Source organism: Podarcis cretensis (assembly GCF_951804945.1).
Source record: "Podarcis cretensis genome assembly, chromosome: 3".
Taxonomy (NCBI): domain Eukaryota; kingdom Metazoa; phylum Chordata; class Lepidosauria; order Squamata; family Lacertidae; genus Podarcis; species Podarcis cretensis.
In genome coordinates, this window is record NC_137172.1 from 8,232,726 (window position 1) to 8,255,421 (window position 22,696).

Here is a 22,696-nt window from a genome sequence, read left to right on the forward strand (position 1 = left end):
GGCAAATCAGGCTTTCTTCGGGGCATGGAAGAGACTTAAGAGCCTTGGATATCAGAACACCAGATTGATGGACTGGACATGAGACTTGAAAGGACTGACATAACCCGAAACCAGGAAAAAGGGACGTTGGATAAAAATTTGAGGAGAACTTTTATTTATTTTTGGAATTAGTTTGATATTAATGAAAGAACAGGGAATTTGTTGGAAAGGAAATAATTGGCATTAGTAGAAAGGTTTGAAGAAGTTAGGTATAAATATGGTTTAAATTTTGAAACTTTATGGGAAGAAATTTAAGGACTATTTGCAGAAAAAGTGTAAAATCAATGGATGTCAAAATGAAGTAGGAATGAAACGAAGTGATTTCTAACAATAAGGTTAAAAAGGAATATGCAAAAAATGGCTTGATAATTAGATGAAAAATAGAATGATATAATATGTTTAAGATAAAGAACTAAGATAAAACAAGAGGGGAAAATTTGCTGAATTAATTATTTGAATTGGAATACAAAGGAGGGAGGTGTGGGGAAGTCATGGAAATAAGTAAATGAATTATAAGACAGAGAAAGAGGGATTTGTTTTTAACTTGTTCTTATTTATCCTTTTCTCTTTTTTTCTGTATTTTGTACTTTTTTCTCTCTTTTTTGGACTATGTAATTTTTTTTCTTTTTTCTTTTTTCTCCTTTTTCTTGGAAACTTTAATAAATATTATTTAAAATGCAAATCAGGCTTTCTTCTTTCATTTCTGGAATACTAGGGCTGTGGGAAGAAGAACATGGGGACCAAAATGAGTGAGGTCAGTAATGCTGGAAGGCGAAGTTCCCTCTGGTCTACGGAAAAGCTGCTTAAGACAAGGCAAACACCATTCTCTCTATTCCTGGCAGAGTCAGTCACTGAGCACATGCAGCATCTATTTATATCTGAAGATCAAACATCTTTTAGTGTGAGCCAGAAATGGGAGTCTATGGCCCCCAAGTTGCTAGTGGAGTAAACAAAGCTGCATTAATAACTGGGAATCTTGATTTTTTGCACTTACTCTTGACTGCAACAATACACATCTGCAGCACATTTCCCAACTTTTCTCCAGTTTTCTTCACATTGGAATAGAAGGCATTTGCCTTTAAAATATTCACATTGTTCGCAACTGGTAATTCCTATGTGTGTGAATCCTGTATAGAAAGAAAGAGTTGGTCAGAATTAGGGATACATGCAAATTTCACCCCAGATCTTGGAGTTCTGGACTACTGGTCTCTCCTTCTCTCACTCTCATTCTCACTCTCACTCTGACTACTTAAAAAAACAGACAGAGAGAGAGAAAAATACTCCATTTGTTAACTGCTAAATTTAACTATGCTGTCATCTCACAAGCAATTTAATCTACATAATATTTGGAATATTCACCAGGGCAAGGTGCAAAAGGTCATGGATCCATGCAGAATTTTCCTGATTTTTCAGAGATGTTAGAGGTCAGTTTAAAAATAGTTTCCAGGTAGGAAGAAGAACAGTAGGAATCTCAAATCTCTTCAGTTCATTGTGGAGTCATCTGCCTTGCCACAAAAGAATCTCTTTGCAAGTTTAAATACAACTTACCTGGAGCAACCAGAAATGACAGGATGAAAACAACAGAAAGAATAGACAAGATCTTCATGGCAGGATGTTGTATCTTAAAAGAGAGGAGGGAACAAGAAGCCAAAGTGAGACACACACTCTTATTTTTCACCTTCGGTCAATAATAATTCCCTTATGCACACCACTTAAAGCTCTTTGAGCAGTTTATATATCTTGCTAAATGAATGAATAATAAACATGCATGGAGATCATGTAGGGGTATGTGGAACTCCCGAATAAAAGGTAAAGGTAAAGGTACCCCTGCCCGTACGGGCCAGTCTTGACAGACTCTGGGGTTGGTGCGCCCATCTCACTCAAGATGCCAGGGGCCAGCGCTGTCTGGAGACACTTCCGGGTCACGTGGCCAGCGTGACAAAGCTGCATCTGGCAAGCCAGCGCAGCACACGGAAACGCCGTTTACCTTCCCGCCAGTAAGTGGTCCCTATTTATCTACTTGCACCCGGGGGTGCTTTCGAACTGCTAGGTTGGCAGGCGCTGGGACCGAGCAGCGGGAGCGCACCCCGCCGCGGGGATTCGAACCGCCGACCTTCCGATCGGCAAGCCCTAGGCGCTGAGGCTTTTACCCACAGCGCCACCCGCGTCCCTGGAACTCCCGAATACCTTCTCCCAAAATAAAAAAATTCCTTCCAGTAGCACCTTAAAGACCAACTAAGTTAGTTCTTGGTATGAGCTTTCGTGTGCATGCACACTTCTTCAGATATCTGCATGCACACGAAAGCTCATACCAAGAACTAACTTAGTTGGTCTTTAAGGTGCTACTGGAAGGAATTTTTTTATTTTGTTCTGACTATGGCAGACCAACATGGCTACCTATCTGTAACCTTCTCCCAAGTAAGTGTTTCTAGAATTGCTGCCTAATAACACAGCCCTATACATATATTCCGAAGCAAATACCTTTGCATTAAGTGGGACTGATTCACAAGCAAGCTACCAAAACATTGCAGGCTGAGTCCCACAGAACTCAATAGAACAGCATCGTGAGATGCTTAATTACAGAATGTAGCAGCTGGACTGCTGGTGGGGGCAGACAGCCAACAGCATGTGACAACCTGCACTGCCTGCCTATATGCTACTAGGCTAGCTTCAAAGCTTGTGTGTTGCTATACAAAGCCCTGGACAACTTATATCCAGGATAATTTTACACACCACCTCTGATCTCAGAGCAGTTCAGTTTTCTAGGGAGTTCCAGGCGCATTACCCATGTTTCGTTCTGGGAAATGAGGCATAGCAGAGACTGTGGTGTCTTTATGATATATGGTTTATTTACACACATATATAACCTGATGGAGGTTTCTTCCATAAACACAGCCTTGTGATTGATAAATGAGTTGTTTAGACACCTAGCAGTTCAAAAGCACACCAGTGCAAGTAGATAAATAGGTACCGCTGCGACGGGAAGGTAAACGGTGCTTCCGTGTGCTCTGGTTTCCATCACAGTATCCCATTGTGCCAGAAGTGGTTTAGTCATGCTGGCCACATGACCCAGAAAGCTTTCTGTGGACAAATTCTGGATCCCTCAGCATGAAAGCGAGATGAGCGCCACAATCCCGTAGTCGCCTTTGACTGGACTTTACCATCCAGGGGTCCTTTACCTTTACCGTAGTGCTTTTGCCTGGCTAAAACGTGTTCTAGAATTATGATAATGCTTTTAGCTTATCTAGATGGGGAATAAATAATATGATACTAAATCAACATCCCCTGCTACACCCATTTTTGCTTCTGTTCTCAAAAACTAATAACAGGTGTCCCCTGAAAAGTTGGTTTCCAACAGAAAGTTGGTTTCCGAGGAAATGTAGTCCGTGGACTGAAAAAGTTTCACCACCCTTGGTTTAACGTGTGGGTTATGTGGCCATTTTATTCCATTGGATTATATGAATAGAGCTTGTATTATTATGAATAGAGCTTGTATATAAATATATATAAATATATAAATAGATCTACTTTATTTAACTCCCCTTTTTAAGGGGGTAGGAAAAGTTTCTTTTATCTCATCAAGGAAAGCGTAGAGCAACTGAGTTGGAGGATTGTTTCAGAACCATGAATGATAACAACTCCCACAGGGATGCAATGGCCTCAAATTGGATGTGGGTGTTATTGGCTGCTGCGTTAGCGAAGCACATCCAGGAACCGTACAGAAAAGCCAGTAAGTTTGTCACATTATCATAAACCATGTCACAGAAAAAGGTCATACAGCTTTATTATGATGGAAGGATATAAGAAGGGGAACTGAACTGGAGAGTAACAGGGTCTGCCTGGATTGGGTGAGTAGCTACAGGCAACACTTAAATTAGAAATGATCTGAAATTACATTTCTGTCTCATTTTTCAATTTAGGATTTTATGGTCTCAGACATTTTAAATCAAGGAGAAGCTCAATTACATTTAGGTCTCTCCCCTCCTCTTGTGTTTGGACTTTATGGTCTCAGCAATTTAGATCAAACGATTAATTGTTGTATGTACTTGCAGGGTGATTGAAATGTTCTGACAGTTTATTGCAGAATTTTGTGGAGTTTCTTGGAAATGCATTTATTTTTAGAAGTATTTATATGCCACCATCTCATAAAATATGTGCACAATGAAACAAAAGACAATTAATAACAATGTGACATGATCATTGAAGGTGACTATGGCCAATTAAGAAAATTTAAAGAGTTGCAGAGGCTTGTTGACATAAAAAGCTTCTCAGGAGATGTCTGAAAGTCAATAGCAAGGATGCCTGCGAAATCTACCCTCGGAAGTGTTCCACAGAACAGGACTGGTGACACGAAATACTTTTATTTGAAGCCAGTGCTCTCAGTGATTGAGCTGGGAAATACAGGCTCTGTTTGGAACAAGAGGGAGATTAACTGAAATTGCAGAGCTTTGAAAAACTAAAAGACAAAGTGCGAGATTGGCTTCACTATTATCAAATAATGGAGGCATACAAATTGGACAAGAAAATTGGCTTCCAGGTGGAAAAATCAAAATTGGAAACAGAACTGTTAGATCCCAAAACTAAGACTGTCAAGAATGTATAACTTGCTGTTGAAATGGAACACTCAGGATGAAATGGTGAAATCTGCTATGATAAAATGGGCACAAGATGTGGGACACAACATTATGCTGGCTGACTGGGAACAGTTATGGACCACAGGTATGAAGTTTACAGCATGTAATGCCTTAAGAGAGAATATTATGAAAATGATATACAGGTGGTACATGACACCAGTCAAGCTTGCAAAAATATATCATTTGCCCGATAATAAATGTTGGAAATGTAAAGAGACTGAAGGTACATTCTTTCACCTTTGGTGGACGTGCCCAAGGATTAAGGCTTTCTGGGAGATATCTATAATGAAATGAAAAAGGTATTTAAATATACCTTCCTGAAGAAACCAGAGGCCTTTCTCCTGGGCATGGTCGGCCAATTGGTGTCAAAGAAGGATAGAATTTTTTTTATGTATGCCACAACAGCAGCAAGAATACTCATCACAAAGTATTGGAAGACACAAGATCTACCCACCCGGGAAGAATGGCAGATCATAGAATCATAGAATCATAGAGTTGGAAGAGACCACAAGGGCCATCGAGTCCAACCCCCTGCCAAGCAGGAAACACCATCAGAGCACTCCTGACATATGGTTGTCAAGCCTCTGCTTAAAGACCTCCAAAGAAGGAGACTCCACCACACTCCTTGGCAGCAAATTCCACTGTCAAACAGCTCTTACTGTCAGGAAGTTCTTCCTAATGTTTAGGTGGAATCTTCTTTCTTGTAGTTTGGATCCATTGCTCCGTGTCCGCTTCTCTGGAGCAGCAGAAAACAACCTTTCTCCCTCCTCCATGTGACATCCTTTTATATATTTGAACATGGCTATCATATCACCCCTAACCTCCTCTTCTCCAGGCTAAACATGCCCAGCTCCCTTCGCCGTTCCTCATAAGGCATCGTTTCCAGGCCTTTGACCATTTTGGATGCCCTCCTCTGGACACGTTCCAGTTTGTCAGTGTCCTTCTTGAACTGTGGTGCCCAGAACTGGACACAGTACTCCAGGTGAGGTCTGACCAGAGCAGAATACAGTGGCACTATTACTTCCCTTGATCTAGATGCTATACTCCTATTGATGCAGCCCAGAATTGCATTGGCTTTTTTAGCTGCCGCGTCACACTGTTGGCTCATGTCAAGTTTGTGGTCAACCAAGACTCCTAGATCCTTTTCACACGTACTGCTCTCAAGCCAGGTGTCCCCCATCTTGTATTTGTGCCTCTCATTTTTTTTGCCCAAGTGCAATACTTTACATTTCTCCCTGTTAAAATTCATCTTGTTTGTTTTGACCCACTTCTCTAATCTGTCAAGGTCGTTTTGAAGTGTGATCCTGTCCTCTGGGGTGTTAGCCACCCCTCCCAGTTTGGTGTCATCTGCAAATTTGATCAGGATGCCCTTGAGTCCATCATCCAAGTCATTGATAAAGATGTTGAATAAGACCAGGCCCAAGACAGAACCCTGTGGCACACCACTAGTCACTCTTCTCCAGGATGAAGAGGAACCATTGATGAGCACCCTTTGGGTTCGGTCAGTCAGCCAGTTACAAATCCACTGAGTGGTAGCATAGTCAAGTCCGCATTTTACCAGCTTCTTTACAAGAATATCATGGGGCACCTTGTCAAATGCCTTGCTGAAATCAAGGTAGGCTACATCCACTGCATTCCCTTCATCTACCAGGCTTGTAATTCTGTCAAAAAATGAGATCAGGTTAGTCTGACATGACTTATTTCTCAGAAATCCATGCTGACTATTGGTGATCACAGCATTCCTTTCTAGGTGCTCACAGACTGTTTGCTTAATGACCTGCTCCAGAATCTTCCCTGGAATTGATGTCAGACTGACTGGGCGGTAATTATTTGGGTCCTCTCTTTTCCCCTTTTTGAAAATAGGGACAACATTTGCCCTCCTCCAGTCTGCCGGGACTTCACCTGTTCTCCAGGAATTGTGTGGCTATTCCCTCCCCCCCACAGGTGGAATAAATGAAGACAACGGACACAGAGTTTTAGGTTAATGGGCGAAAAATGGCCACAACTTTATTGATTACAGGAAAGAAGGGTATTGGCTTTAGGCATTGGCCCTAACCGACTATCCGGTCTGACCGGGAAGGGTTAAACACCAACAGGGGGAGCCACCCGAGATGCATATCCCTGGGCGCTCCCCAAGGGGTTACCGCTCGGGGGCGCGCTTTAGGCCCTAGCCTCCGTAGGTTTCGGACGAGGCGTCGCCCCTCGGAGTCCTTTAACGAACTACCCTTCAAGCATTGGGGGAGGTGATGGCGTTCCTCCCCCCCAACCTCATCTGCATGATAATACCCCGGCCAATGCCTACCGCCAAAACCGAGGGAGTTGTGACGATTTGCTACGAGGTAGGCGAAAAAACCAAGTGGCTCACAAAACCAGCCAATTAGCCAAATGGAAAAACTCCTACCAGGCCCCTTGCGGCGACCAGCCGAAGCCCATAGCAAGGTCAGTGGCAAAACCTAAAGGGCGGGTGGGTGGGAAACTGCGTCGTCTCCAGGGAAGAAAGGGGGTGAGCCAGGGGCTGCCCTGACCTTAAGTGGCCCTAGGAAGGCCCGCCCCTGCCGCCAGCCAATTGGCTGGCGCCACAGGGTATGCTAATTGGGTGAATCCCTGTCTCCTGCGAGGCTGACGCCAGCCTCGCAGAGTGTGGGCGGGGTCGTGATCCCACAACCCCCCCTCCTCCTGAAGGTCGGAAGGGGCATTGTGTGGCTATTCCCTCCCCCCCACAGGTGGAATAAATGAAGACAACGGACACAGAGTTTTAGGTTAATGGGCGAAAAATGGCCACAACTTTATTGATTACAGGAAAGAAGGGTATTGGCTTTAGGCATTGGCCCTAACCGACTATCCGGTCTGACCGGGAAGGGTTAAACACCAACAGGGGGAGCCACCCGAGATGCATATCCCTGGGCGCTCCCCAAGGGGTTACCGCTCGGGGGCGCGCTTTAGGCCCTAGCCTCCGTAGGTTTCGGACGAGGCGTCGCCCCTCGGAGTCCTTTAACGAACTACCCTTCAAGCATTGGGGGAGGTGATGGCGTTCCTCCCCCCCAACCTCATCTGCATGATAATACCCCGGCCAATGCCTACCGCCACCGAGCCGCAAGCCGGCTCGCCGCCAATACCCTCAGACCTGTAACCAATCCCTAACGCCTTGAAAATTATCTGCCAACCAAATAGCATTGCCAGCATCAGATAGATGCACGCCATCCCAGTGATAAAGCATTTCCTTGTCAAACCGTATGCACGCCATCCCAGTGATAAAGCATTTCCTTGTCAAACCGTATGCATGGGTGCTGAATGACCCGACCGCCCCATGCGGCCACTCTACGAGCCACCGTGCGCTCCACAATCCTCCTAGCTTTGTTCACAGCCACGGGTTTTTCTGCATCCCTTTCCAACATCGCCTTTCCAGCAAAGATGACCAGATTATTGTAATGTTTTCATGGGATGCCCTCAACAATTCCAAGTCATTGATAATGTTCCATATCAAGTCCACCCCTTTCCTATACGCCAAGTCGTTCTCGCTCAGCTGGATGACCATGGCACTGGGTGGGCCCTCAATGCCACTCCCACCCAGGGCTGCCACTCTACGCACCACCGCCCAATGCCAGGCTTTCCTAGCCCTGTTTATGGCTATCGGGCACCTGCAATCTCTCCAAACCCGCCTCTCCATCCACGAGGCCCCAAATAAACTAGTAGTGACGTTTGGGTAAGAGGCCTTAAGTTCCTCCAAGTCACTAAAGATATGCCACATCAAGTCGACTGCCTTTCTGTAAGCTAACACTTTTCGCCTAATTGGATATCTAAAGCATCTGGGGGCCCCTCCGCCGCCTCTCTGGCCCTAATAGCGGGCAACATTTTTTGGCCCAGCGCATTCTCCTTCGAGAGATCCAAGATATATTTATGTAGCTAAGGTGCGGCCCGAGACCGGAATTGATGGCGCGGACCCTGGCCCAATGCACCATGCTGTGCCCGATTATCCAGATGCGCGCCCTCGTAGCTCCTGCACCCTAGGTCCCCATTAGCGGCATGGTTTATATCCCAGTGGACGGTGCAGGGCCTATACTCCAAATATGCATCACAACGTCACCTGAAAGCAAAAGAAGGTAACAAAGCCAGGTCAGGTATACTGTGAACAATCACAAGGTCTTATGAATATATCCTTTATATGCATCAGACTTCCCTTAATGCATCAGACTTCCACTGCCCCCAAGTCCTTCATCCTTTCAGATGAGAGTCCCAAATGCACTGCTGTGGTGGCGGCCCCAATCCGAAAGGAGTTAACCGTGAATTTAGCTGAGGGTAAACCTCAGGCAGCAATCGCCCTTTGCATAACGTGCATGGACTGATGCCGTGCAAGGCCGGAGCCATCCCAATGTTCGAGGAATGGACCTGAGACGGTTGGTCCCATGTACATGAATTGTTTAGTGTCCTTTACTGCTGATCGGTTTTGGAACATTGGACATGCAGGACTAAATTGGATCTGAACAAGGTCAGGTCTCTCAAACTACCTCGGGCAATGGAATCTGGTTGGCCCTTACAAACCACTTCGCCACTGCGCATAGCGCCAAAGGCAATGGAGTATGCAGCTGTAAATAACTGGGCCTTGTCCTCGGACCAACAGATACTTCTTAATTTTCTTCCTTCTTGTTTTTTTTTTTATGGTTTATTATTATTATTATTATTATTATTATTATTATTATTTTAGATTTATTTATTTATTTATGAATTAGCATAGAATGTCATAAGTTAAGGGCCTTCTACCATCACTTTTAGAAGGCTGCGGCCTGCGCCAGCCCCACAGTGCCCTTCACACTAAGAAGGCCACACCAGGGTCTCTGGATTAAACAACCTTACAGAAAAAAGAGATTGCCGCCTACTGGATGTTTAAGAGTCTTTGCTGCACGATCCAGCACCCTCCAATGTACCAAGTATCGCAGAGCTTCAGCCTTGGTAGGAGGCGTGTGAAGCTTAGGATTTTTTAATTTACCTTGAGGTGTGTCAAGCGTAGGTTTTTGGTTTTTTTTTGTTTTTGTTTTTGTTTTTGTTTTGTTTTTTACTATTATTATTATTGTCATTATTATTATTATTATTATCATTATCATATTTTATTATTATTATTTTATAAGTTTGCCTTGAAACTCCATAAAGTCCACCCAAGCCCTATTAAAAGATCTAAGCGTGGGCTTGGCTCCTGAAGCTAATACTCCCTTCAGGACATCATGTTCCCAAGGCTCCAAAGGTGCTCCCGGAATGGCTGTGGCAATTCGCTGCACCTGTGCATCCGTGATGCCCTTGTTAACCCCAGGGGTAAATTTGGTAGAGAAATAGATGTTTATTTCTAAGCACTAAAGGACAAAGGTCCAGGACAGGTTTGCCACTCTAGGAGTGCGATAATTGTTTAGACGGGACACTTCCCGAACTGATTCTTTGGTTTGGGGGGGGTTCCCCGAGTTAGGGGGTAATGAAATGAGGATCCTGAGGCCATAAGAGAAACTCTTTGCTGCCTCTATTTTTAGGGTATCTGTCGAGAAGGGTTCTAAGAGGTGAGGGCTCAACAGAAGAGAACATCCCAGTCAAGGGCCAAATTAATACCAGTTTCTGGCTGTTCTTTTTGGCGGGTCTGTGAGCTTTTCAAGACCCCTGATGGAAATGCCCCCTGCTGCCCGGAAAAGGCTGTTTACCTTTAAAACACGAAGATGCTGGGTGGTTACCTAGGCACTTCTCACATTCATGCACATACTTACAATTTGGCCCTTGGCACACACCCGTGTTGTACTCCCAGCAAACCTCATGGTGAGGGACTCGCTTGGCTTCAAATTTTCTGACTTTCCTTTTCCCACATAGGGACCCATATGCTCCATCCAGTAATTCTGGTCGCTCGGAACACAGCAGGTGGTGGGCAGCAGGAAGCTTTTCTGAATCGTCCTCAGCATCAGAAGGCTTACTTCTTTTGCTCTTCTTGGCCGAATGCTTCTTCTTACTTAGACTTCTTTCTCCCTTCCACAGCATTCCCTGTGGAATACTGGGAAAGTCTGGGGTATACTGAGAGGCAGAAAGGTTATAATTGTAAGCATGAGCCCTACCTCCCGAGGATCTGTCATTGGAAACCCAGGGACACGTAGACTGTAATTATGTGTGAGGATGCATAAATGGATTGCTACCCAAATGTGGAACCCTAAATAAGGAGGCCAAAGTGCAAAGGAGCTCCTCACTATTTCGGAAGAGGCCGTAGTGACCATGGGCCTGAATTGTTGGTAAAAGGTTTCCAAAGCAGAGGAAACACTGACTAGGCCTGTGGATTGCAGGGCACAGGAGGCTACCCTAACCCATCTTGGACACAGGACTCACTGTTGAATCATTGGCTGCTCTCAGCACTGCTGCGGTGGCCGCGGAGGTACCAGGGCGGTCCACAACGTAGGTGGCGTATCCGGGATGCATTCTTGGGTGAGCGCAAGAGGTGCCGCTGCCACCTGGTCTGCGGGCCTATATTGCCTATAAAATGTCTAAGAGCATTGAAAAACTGTGCCAAAGTATGTGGGTTACTAGGCACTACGAAGGCCTGAGGCCCCTCTTGGTTCCCTTATGCCCCCCCCCCCCCGATACAGTAGGCATTACAAAGCCTGGGACCCCTCCTGGTTCCCTTGTGCCACCCCAGATATAGCGGCATTTTGAGCAGACATAGTTTGATACCCTTAATTAGCCTGGTTCAGTAAAATCAACGCCAACTAGCTTGGATTATATGGGTGAGGTGCGAGCAATATCACAGTAGTTCAGTATTGTCTGCACTGGTGAGTCTAAAGGAATCAAAGATGCCTAACTAATCTCCAACAAATTGTATTTAGCTGCAAACAATATCACCGTAGCTCATTATTATCTGCACTGGATAGCAAACCAAAATACCAGCCCACACCTCAAGCAATGTATTTAGAGGAATACTGAGTCTATAATAAACAGAAGAGCACCTTTGATAATGTCAGCAGCTATGCAGCAAGCTAGAGGTAGAATTATACATTGTAACCCAGCAATACAGCAGTGAAAGATGATAAGTTGACTTATGCAACAAACCTATAAGCAAAGCAAAGCTCCCAAAAGCCCTTAAGCACTATTATCAAAATCAACCAAATGATTTAAAATTGCCAGATTAAATATATACTTATAAACTAACTGATGAAATACCAGAAAGAGATGAACGTAAAAGAGGCATGAGCTATTTGCTTTAGATTCCCTATAACCTGTATGCAAAGCTCGCAAGAGATTGCAGGCGAAGACACCCTTTAATAAATCAAATGATGTAAAACCTGGATCTCTTTTCCTTATAACTATGAATTGACTATACCAAATTATAAAATTAAAGCCTAGGCAGAGAGTAAATGACACAGCTCCACAGAGCACCGCAAGCTGAATGAAATAATTTGAATTCCAATATACTATGCACTAATGCTTCAATTTGATTTAAATGTGTTTCCTAAATTCCCAGAATGAAATTCTCGAGAGTGTAAGTATAAACAAAAGCAGTCAAATTAATTAGAGGATATTAATTCTAAGATTAGCCTAGCCAGAGACGCTGTAGCCAGCTCTATGCAAGCTTATGCACCAAGAGGAGGGGCTCCCTGCAGCCCCTTGCATGCTCATATTTAAGCTAGGCTCTATTAATAGTTGCGCTATCATCCTTTGTTTATATAGCTTGTGTTTATTTCCTTTGTTTATATTGTTTATATTGCTTTTGAATTTAAAACCAACTAGAAAGTGAGGGGCACTCAAAAAGTAGATCCCACGTGGTTTTGCCTCTCCTAAAATGGCCGCCGCCGCAAGGCCACGTGGGCAATCAAAATGGCGGCCGTAATGCGTTCCCACTGCCTAGCGGCAAGGAACATGTGCGGAAACACTTAACGCTAGCCCTTTAACACTGAAAAAAAAAAAAATGCGTCGTCTCCAGGGAAGAAAGGGGGTGAGCCAGGGGCTGCCCTGACCTTAAGTGGCCCTAGGAAGGCCCGCCCCTGCCGCCAGCCAATTGGCTGGCGCCACAGGGTATGCTAATTGGGTGAATCCCTGTCTCCTGCGAGGCTGACGCCAGCCTCGCAGAGTGTGGGCGGGGTCGTGATCCCACAACCCCCCCTCCTCCTGAAGGTCGGAAGGGGCATTCTCAAAGATGACTGCCAGTGGTTCTGAGATCACATCTGCCAGTTCTTTTAATACTCTTGGATGCAGTTCATCTGGCCCTGGAGACTTGAATACATCTAAACTAGCCAAGTATTCTTGTACTATCTCCTTAGTTATTCTGGGCTGTGTTTACTCTGCTGAATCATTTGCTCCAAATTCTTCAGATTGGGCATTGTTTTCTTTATCGGAGAAGACTGAGGCAAAGAAGGCATTGAGGAGTTCAGCCCTTTCTGTGTCCCCTGTTTGCATTTCACCATCTTCTCCTCTGAGTGACCCCACTGTTTCTTAAAAGCCTTTTTTGTTGCTTTTAACCTCTCTAGCAAGCCTGAGTTCATTCTGTGCTTTAGCTTTTCTGACTTTGTGTCTACACGTGCTGGCTATTTGTTTGAATTCCTCTTTGGTGGTTTCCCCCCTTTTCCATTTTTTGTACACATCCTTTTTTAATCTTAACTCAGTTAAAAGTTCTTTAGATAGCCACCCTGGCTTCTTTAGGCACCTTCCATGTTTCCGTCTCATTGGTATTGCCTGAAGTTGTGCTTTTACTATCTCACTCTTAACAAACTCCCAGCCATCATGAACTCCCTTTCCTTTTAGTATTACTGTCCATGGGATCTCACCCAGCACTTCCCTAAGTTTTATGAAGTCGGCTTTCTTAAAGTCAAGAAATTGAGTCCTAGTATGCTTGGCTGCTCCTTTCCGCTGTATAGTAAACTTCAGAAGAGCATGATCACTCGCGCCTAATTCCACTTCTACCCCACTAACCAGGTCATCAACATTGGTTAGGACCAGATCTAAAATGGCTGTTCCTCTTGTTGCTTCTCCCACTTTCTGGACAATGAAGTTGTCTGCAAGGCCAGTGAGGAATCTGTTTGACCTTATGCTCTTGGCTGAATGAAGGTGATGGAATACATGGAGCTGAATGAATGGAGTACATGGAGCTGGCGGAAATAACTGGCAGAATCCGAGACCTGGGAGAAGAGTCGGTAGAAGAAGATTGGAAGAAATTTAAAGACTATCTACAGAAATATTGTAAAATTAAGGAATGTTAGAAGGATGTTGGAATGAAGTTATGTGGTTTTAGCAGTAATGTTATAAAGGAGTATTTAAAGATGGATTGTTAACAGGTGAGAATGTAAAGTTATAATATATTAAGATAAATTATTAAGATAAAAGCAAAAATGGAAAGGATTTGCTGAAATAACTAATTGAACTAGAATACAAAAAACTATTTTGCTGTATGGAAAAACCTCTCATTACACCTTTGTACTAATTTTTTGTCTCTTCATTCAGATTAATTTTGAAATAGTCTTTTAAGGTTTTTTGTGCCTTTTCATTTATTTCCTGATCTACCATTCAATCTACCATTCAATCTCCATCGAAAAGTTGATTTATCTATTCCTCTTAATAATAAAAAAAAAGAATTATGCTCCAATAAAGTTTTTGGTTGAATTTCTACTTTTGTAATCCTTATTGCTAATTCGCTGGATATCCAAAAGTAGTTTGTCCTTCCAGCTGATTGATTAGGCTCTGAGAAGAACGGGAATTGCTTGTCCAATGGGTGTCTTAATCTCCAAATGTCTATTAGATTGCAGCTTTCTACCAAAGAGAAGAAAGTCTTAGGTAGTTTCTCCTCCTTAGATTCTGCTTTTCTTTTTGATCTGTCCATTTCCAATGAAACCACCCCATTTAAGTCCCCCATTATGATTTTTTTTAATCCATATAATCTAAAAGTTTCTTGTTCAATGATTTATTAAATTCAGGCTTTGAGCCATTTGGTGCATAAATTCCAACTATTATTAATTTTTTGCCGTCCCTCCTCATCCTTGAAGATCTGCCATGCTTCATATCTATCTCTAATACACAAAACCACACCTCTTTTTTTACTTTTATCTCAAGATATAAATTCATTTCCTATTTTTTTGTTAATCTTTTTTCTGTGCTTCCTTGCCACCTGTTTCTTGTAAACAAATAATGTTCAATTTTCTCTTCAATAAAATTCGTTCAATTTTTATTTCTTTTAACTTTATTATTTAGTCCATTAACATTCCATGTCCATAATTTCATAGCCATTTCTGTTTCTAATTACAGTTTTATTATATAGTCTTAGGATTGTGCATCTTCTTCTTCTTCAGCGGCTGCGGCTGCTTCTGTAATTAGAATTGGAAAACGTATAAATTGCAATGATATAATGGTTAATTTCAAAAGTCATGAGGCAGGAGGGAAGGAAGTCAAGGGCAGTAAAGTGGATAATGGTGATGTGAATGCATAATATTAAATGGAAAATAAATAAAAATTATATATATATAATAAAAAAGAAACCGGTGTAGCTTCTCTAAATCAGGGACATCCCAGGAAAATAAGGACACTTGGAGGGCCTGTGAGTAACAATGTGGAGTGAACTTTAAATTTCTTTTGAAATTCTAAGTAAAATAATAATACCATAACATTGCAAGAGGCACCACTGATATCTGTAGAGCTATTAAAGGTGGAACCCAAGATATTTCCTGTAAAATATCATGCGGAACAACAGAAGACCACGCAATTGCAAAATTGCCTGTCTGAATGTCAAGAGTTTTTGGCTTTCAGAGAGAATGTGTGAAGAGAGCAGAGGGTTTGCACATAAAAGCCTGACCATGGTATCCCAGCCCACAAAACAGACTTTCATAGTGTAAAAGCTTGAATGGCGCTTCAGATTATATACAGATAGAAACCTCCATGTAGGCAGGAACCCAGCATTATCAGGGTTCCGGATGATGTGGAAGTTTCTAAGTGCACTCTTCTGAACATGCTTAGAAGCCCCTTTATGAACTTTTCGTTTAATGTTGCAAAGTCAGCTTAGTGCATGTGGAATTGGGACCCTGGCGAATGGGTTTGCTTCTGCATCCTTGAACATTCACCCACTCCCACATGAAAACATGCAAGTTGTTTTAATGTTTTAAAACATGAAAGCGGAGTTAACAAAAACTCGTAATATGGCCATGGTAACTCTGTAATTGTTTTCACAGGATGAGAGTCTACTATGGGAGGAGGTATTGGCTGGGGAAGTTTTGGCCGAGGAGGTTCCAGCTGAGGACATATTGACCAAGGAGACATTGGATGAGGAGGTTATACTATTTCCATTCTGAAATGGAAAATAAACATGTGACCCAAGCTAAAGATGCACCTCTTTATCCTGACATTTGACACCTGAGAAACAGACCTTAGGTGTAACATATAACTCTGGATTATTATTAGATAGATAGATGATAGATATAGATAGATAGATGATAGATAGATAGATAAATAGATAGATAGATAGATAGATAGATAGATAGATAGATAGATAGATGAGAGAGAGAGAGAGAGAGAGAGAGAGAGAGATATGATATAGATGATGGATGGATAGATAGATAGAAAGAAAGAAAGAAAGAAAGAAAGAAAGAAAGAAAGAAAGAAAGAAACTATTGGCTCTAACCCCAAAGATTTGCTAATAATTATATCAACCAAAAAGAGGAAATGATAGCCTCTCCAAAATTATTTAGTCTTCTTCAGGCCTTTGAAGCAAATGTGTGAAAAGAATAGTGAGGTCACACATTCAATTCCTGCAACCTAGATCACTGTCTGCATAGAAAACTTGCATGCATTTAGTTTGGAGTCCTGAACAGAGCTTCAAATTATGGTCAGTAGAATACAGGTAGAAGCATCATCATCATCATCATCATTGACTGCATTGTTAGGTTTCTGATCTTATGGAGTTTTCCACAATATTTGGACTTACATTTTTCTGCAGCAATATACACCGTTCAAATTGCTTCGGACAAACTCCCTTGTCCAAAAACACATAATCTTTATGGAGCTGCAACCATAATTATTGCATACAGAGTTGGTCTGAGTTTTGGGTCCTGTGGAACAGCAAAATGAATTTATTTATTTTAAAGCCTTTTTGTATACCTGATTAGGTCTACTTAAAGCATACATTATAAGTAAAACCCAAATCTCTTCTCTCTCTCTCTCTCTCTCTCTCTCTCTCTCTCCCCCCTAAGTTTTTATACCCATTTTGCAGTTGTGTTACATAAGCAAAATCATATTCAACAAGCAAAAAAATTACAACTCTCCACTGGAGATAACTTCACCCTTGTGATAATAACACTTCCCACACAAAAATGGTGAACATTTCTATAAAGAGGAAATACAAAATTATTAATATTATTTGAGTATCATCTGAAACGTGTGGGGTAGGGCAACCAAGATGATCAAGGGAGCTGGGTATGTTTAGCTTGGAGAAGAGAAGACCTAGAGGAGATATGTTAACCATCTTCAAATGACTCAAGGGCCGTCACACGGTAGAGGGGGAAAGCTTGTTTTCTCCTGCTCTGGATGGTAGGAATTGAACCAAAGGCTTCAAGTTACAAGAAAGGAGTTTCGAATACACAGCAGGAAAATCTTTCTGAAAGTAAGTGTTCAGCAGTGGAACGAACTCCCTCGGGAGCTTGTGGACTCTCCTTCCTTGGAGGTTTTTAAGCAAAGGTAGGGTGGCCATTTGTCTTTAGCTAAGATTCCTGCATTTCAGGGGATTGGACTAGATGACCCTTGGGTCCCTCCCAATTCTAAGATACTATGATACTATGAAATCCATGTCTTCAACTTTCTGGCATATTTGTAAGGACAATAAAGCCCCACTGCCCTTCATGTGCTTTATTCTTCCGGCCAGTTGCAACATGTGTGTTAGCTTTTCAGTGAGGCCTGTATACCATACTAATCTATACCAAGATTTTAAAGTAGCCCTTTTAAAAACTTTCCAGAAGTTATTGACAACCGTATATGCTACTACCAGAAGAAATTCAATTAAAGGTCCTGATTTTGGTTTATAAGTAAGTTTGGTAATGTGGTGGGAGTGTAAGGTAATCAAAACCTTTTGGAAACTGATATATAATGAAATTAAAAAGATGTTTAAAATAACCTTTCTTTAAAAACCAGAAGCTTTTTTATTATGAATTATAGGTACCAAATATCAACAGCCTCAGATATGCAGATGACACAACTTTAATGGCTGAAAGTGAGAAGGAATTAAAGAACCTTTTAATGAGGGTGAAAGAGGAGAGCGCAAAATATGATCTGAAGCTTAACATCAAAAAAACTAAGATAATGGCCACTAGTCCCATCACCTCCTGGCAAATAAAAGGGGAAGAAATGGAGGCAGTGAGTGATTTTACTTTCTTGAGCTCCATGATTACTGCAGATGCTGACAGTAGTCACAAAATTAAAAGACGCCTGCTTCTTGGGAGAAAAGTGATGACAAACCTAGACAGCATCTTAAAAAGCAGAGACATCACCTTGCCAACAAAGGTCCGTATAGTTAAACCTATGGTTTTCCCAGTAGTGATGTATGGAAGTGAGAGCTGGACCAGAAGGAAGGCTGATCACCAAAGAATTGATACTTTTGAATTACAGTGCTGGAGGAGAGTCTTGAGAGTCCCATGGACTGCAAGAAGCTCAAACCTATCCATTCTGAAGGAAATCAGCCCTGAGTGCTCACTGGAAGGACAGATCCTGAAGCTGAGGCTCCAATACTTTGGTCACCTCATAAGAAGAGAAGACTCCCTGGAAAAGACCCTGACATTGGGAAAGATGGGGGGCACAAGGAGAAGGGGACGACAGAGGACAAGATGGTTGGACAGTGTTCTCGAAGCTACTAACATGAGTTTGACCAAACTGCGGGAGTCAGTGGAAGACAGGAGTGCCTGGCGTGCTCTGGTCCAGGGGGTCACAAAGAGTCGGGCATGACTAAACGACTGAACAACAACAGGTACCAAGATTCCAAGGGACCAGCAAATAATTTTTATGTACGTGACAACAGCCTCACAGATGTTGCTAGCTCAGAGATAGAAAGGAGAAACAATTCCAGCCAAGGAAGAATGGCAAATAAAGTTGATGGACTAGGCTGAAATGGCAAAATTAAATGGGAAGCTCAGAAACAAAAAGGACAAGAACTTCAGAAAAGAATGAGGAAAATTTATAATAATTTTAGGAGACCATTATTAGCAGATGAAAACATTAGCAGGATTTTAACCACACTTGCAATGTAACAAAAAAGCAAGTTCAGTAATATTCACCTGTTTCATAGCAGCAATATAAACCACTTAGACTGCTTCCAACATAATGCCTTGTCCAAATGCATTCCTTCTTTATGAGGTTCCTATCAATTGTGAGTCCTGCGGAACAACAAAAGAAAAGAGAAAACAAGTTAAAATTAAGCCTTTTTGCGTAACTAATCAGGGCTACTTCAAGCATACGTTAATAAGTAGAACCCAACAATTTCACTCTCCTTTTTTTTGGGGGGGGGGGCTAACCTTTTATTGTCATTCCGCAGTTGTGCTACATAATCCAACTTGTTATCAACAAACAAAAAAACTACAACTCCATACTCTGGAGATAACTTCACCCTTGCGATAATAATAGTTCCCGCGGAATAATGGCAAAGATTTCTATAAATAGGAAATATAAAACTACTACTGTTATTTGGTTATCATGAAATCCACATGTCTTCCACTTGGTGGCATATTTATAAAGACAGTAGACTTTCACTACCCTTCAGCAAAAGTGTCCTTGTATTTTATTCATCTTGCCAATCATAATGTGTGTGAGCTTTTCCGTGAGGGCTGTATGCCATACTCATCAATACAAAAAATAATAATAATAAAGTAGCCCTTTTAAGAACTTTCCAGAAGATCTTGATGATCATATATGCTACCACGAGAAGAAATCCAGTTAAAGGTTTGTCAGTAAAGTCCTGATTTTCACTTGTAAATAAGTTCAGTAGTGCCGACTCAAATATTCCACTTGGGGCTGGTTCACACATGCACACAATCTTTGGCAGACAATGGGAATGATGGTATTAGTGTGTGCAAAAAGGACAATGCAGAACAAACAAGGTGAATCACACATTCATGTTCTTCAGATAATTTCAATGGTAAAAATTGTCTATGGCTTGCATGAGTAAAAAGCTGCTAATTCAGTTCACAGAATCTCCTGTTTTAAATATGTGTCCGTACCTAAAGCCCACGCCTTATGATTAAACAATACCACCACCCCCAGTGCAAAATAAATGACATTGAACATGACCGGCATCTTACAAGCAATTGCTGACATGGGTGATGCAATTGCTCTCCTGGGTGATGTTGTGCCGGAGAATTTCTCCACAGTGTCCCAAACTCCTGGTCTGCAGCTAATTTTAAGCAGAATTTTGTCCCCATGAAGAAGGAATACAACTTACCGCACCCACAGGCTCACTCCTGAACCAAGTCCCAGGCAAAAAGACTTCTCTTACCTTCTTTTCCATAGGGTGAGCAGCCATACTTTCATATAGCCCTCCCAACAGGCAATGAGTTTTGAACCGGGGACTGTGTCTTTGCTTTCATAAAGCACAGGAGAACAAAATAAGAGGTGCTTAGCAGGGGAGAGGGGTTCGGTTCTATGATGGGATTGAGAAGGGAAGCCTTGAAACATGAGATTAGCCTCGCCAGCACCACTAGTCTCCAGTTCTTTATCCCTATCATACTTATTGTTTATGAAGCTTGTATAGTGGTACCTCAGGTTACAGATGCTTCAGGTTACAGACGCTTCAGGTTACAGACTCCGCTAACCCAGAAATACTACCTCGGGTTAAGAACTTTGCTTCAGGATGAGAACAGAAATCATGCTCTGGCAGCGCGGTGGCAGCATTAGCTAAAGTGGTACCCCAGGTTAAGAACAGTTTCAGGTTCAGAATCGACCTCCAGAACGAATTAAGTTCTTAACCCAAGGTACCACTGTATGTCTGTGTATGACTTACCTGCAGCAAGAAAGAGATCCCCAAAAAGAAGTATCAGAGCAAGGTAAGAGTTCCTCATGGCACCTCAATGCTGAGAGAAAAAGAGAAAGAGAGATTATAAGATATGAATGCCAATGTGCACTTCCAGTTCTAATGAAGCAGGTAGATCAGCTGATTTAAATATTACCGACTATGAGAGTGCTTAACATTCCTTCCTGTGGGAGAACTCTTCCCCCACCCCCTCACACACATTGTGCTTGGAAAATACTGTTGTGAGTTGCTCTGCAAATGGAAATGCATGAGCAAGGCTCAGCCAGTCTCCTTCCCTTTCATAAACTATGACTGGTGAAGCCTTGTTTCCCCCAAACTGGGAAGGCCGTTATGGAAACTGCTCTGCCATTACAGAGCATCAGACCAGGTTCAATCCCAGGTGTTTCCAGGTATGACTGGGAATGGCTTTTTCCTAAAACCCCAGAAAGCTGTGTCTCTGTCTTTTCTTCGACATGTGACTGTCTTTACTTCTTACCTGTCTTTCTGGTTGTGGTTAATGAGCTTCCACCAGCTCACACCAAAAACCATTTATTGTTTCCATGCATCTCAGTTGAGGTTTCATTGTTTTGCTTCCCAAAGTACTACTCAATTCCCAGCCAACCTTTCCCCCAAAGAAACCAATGAAAGAAAGGGAATAATACAATCATTAGAGAAGAGTGTTAGTGATGTAGGAAGCTGCCTTATCATACCATTCATCCATCTAGCTCAGTATTGTGTAACCAGCTGGAAGCAACTCTCCAGGGTTTCTCCTACCTAGAGATGCCATCAACAGAAGTTGTGGTGTCCTACATGCATACAAAGCAGATGTTTTTTTTTTTTTGACTGAGTGCTATTTTTCTAGAAAAAGAGGTGCTGGAACTCACCATGAATGCCTCCCTTGTACTCTTATAATGGCAATGGCGCCCACGTGAGAGGTGCTTGAGTTCCAGCGAGTTTGGACTAGAAAAAAGCCCTGGTTATATCCCTCCCAACAAGAGGAGGGGAGGTATCAGAACAAAATAGGAACGGGGCCCTCCAAGACCTTTTATGAATGGTCATGGGGCATTCCTAAGGGAAGGCTTTTGCAACTTTCCCTGTTTTAGAAAGGCGGGAAACACTAGCTAAGTCGTTACCCAGTGTTGATCCTATTTCTAAATGCACCAGCTTGGTTAGGCCTACCTAAACATGGGGACCATAAAGAAGGCTGATCGCTGGAGAATTGATGCTTTTGAATTATGGTGCTGGAGGAGACTCTTGAGAGTCCCGTGGACTGCAAGAAGATCAAACCTCTCCATTCTTAAGGAAATCAGCCTGGAGTGCTCACTGGAAGGACAGATTCTGAAGCTGAGGCTCCAATACTTTGGCCACCTCATGAGAAGAGAAGACTCCTTGGAAAAGACCCTGATGTTGGGAAAGATGGAGGGCACATGGAGAAGGGGACGACAGAGGATGAGATGGTTGGACAGTGTTCTCAAAGCTACCAGCATGAGTTTGACTAAACTGCGGGAGGCAGGGGAAGACAGAAGTGCCTGGCGTGCTTTGGTCCATGGGGTCACAAAGAGTCGGACACGACTAAACGACTAAACAACAACAAACATGGGGGCAGATTTTGCAAAAATGATGATGTTTATATTTTGACTTGATCCTTATAAAATTCAGAAGTAGAGAAAGTGTAATCAAGGTTTTGAACCATCTCTGAAGATACCTTCACAGAGGTCACAGGCAATGTGCTTCTGACTCCACCACCAATACTGCTGTGTAGCCTCTGTCCCTGCAGGAAATGTGAAAAGGAGTGCCTATGTTATGCAACAGGGTTATCTTGGGTCAGTTGCCATCTCTCAGCAAAACATACCTCGCAGGGTTCTTGTGAGCAAAAATAGGGAGGGGAAAAAGTGCATGTACCGCCTTCAGCTTCTTAGATGAAAGGTATGATTGAAGAAAAAGGGATGCGGGTGGCGCTGTGTGTAAAACCTCAGCGCCTAGGGCTTGCCAATCGCATGGTCAGCAGTTCGAATCCTCACGGCTGGGTGAGCTTTTGGTCCCAACT

General features: G+C 42.7%; 1 long non-coding RNA gene across 2 annotated transcripts; it reads right to left on the reverse strand.

Moving 5' to 3' along the window:
- Positions 1–719: 719 nt before the first annotated feature.
- LOC307212067 lies at positions 720–20,779 on the reverse strand. Of its 2 annotated transcripts, none has more exons than XR_013836790.1 (6): positions 20,641–20,779; positions 18,923–19,021; positions 16,588–16,711; positions 1,588–1,660; positions 1,034–1,166; positions 720–756 (listed from the first exon to the last, which is right to left on the reverse strand). It is a non-coding gene; the product is annotated as an uncharacterized lncRNA (long non-coding RNA). The 2 variants fall into 2 exon arrangements; XR_013836791.1 differs by lacking the exon at positions 20,641–20,779 and adding an exon at positions 20,137–20,236.
- Positions 20,780–22,696: the final 1,917 nt, after the last annotated feature.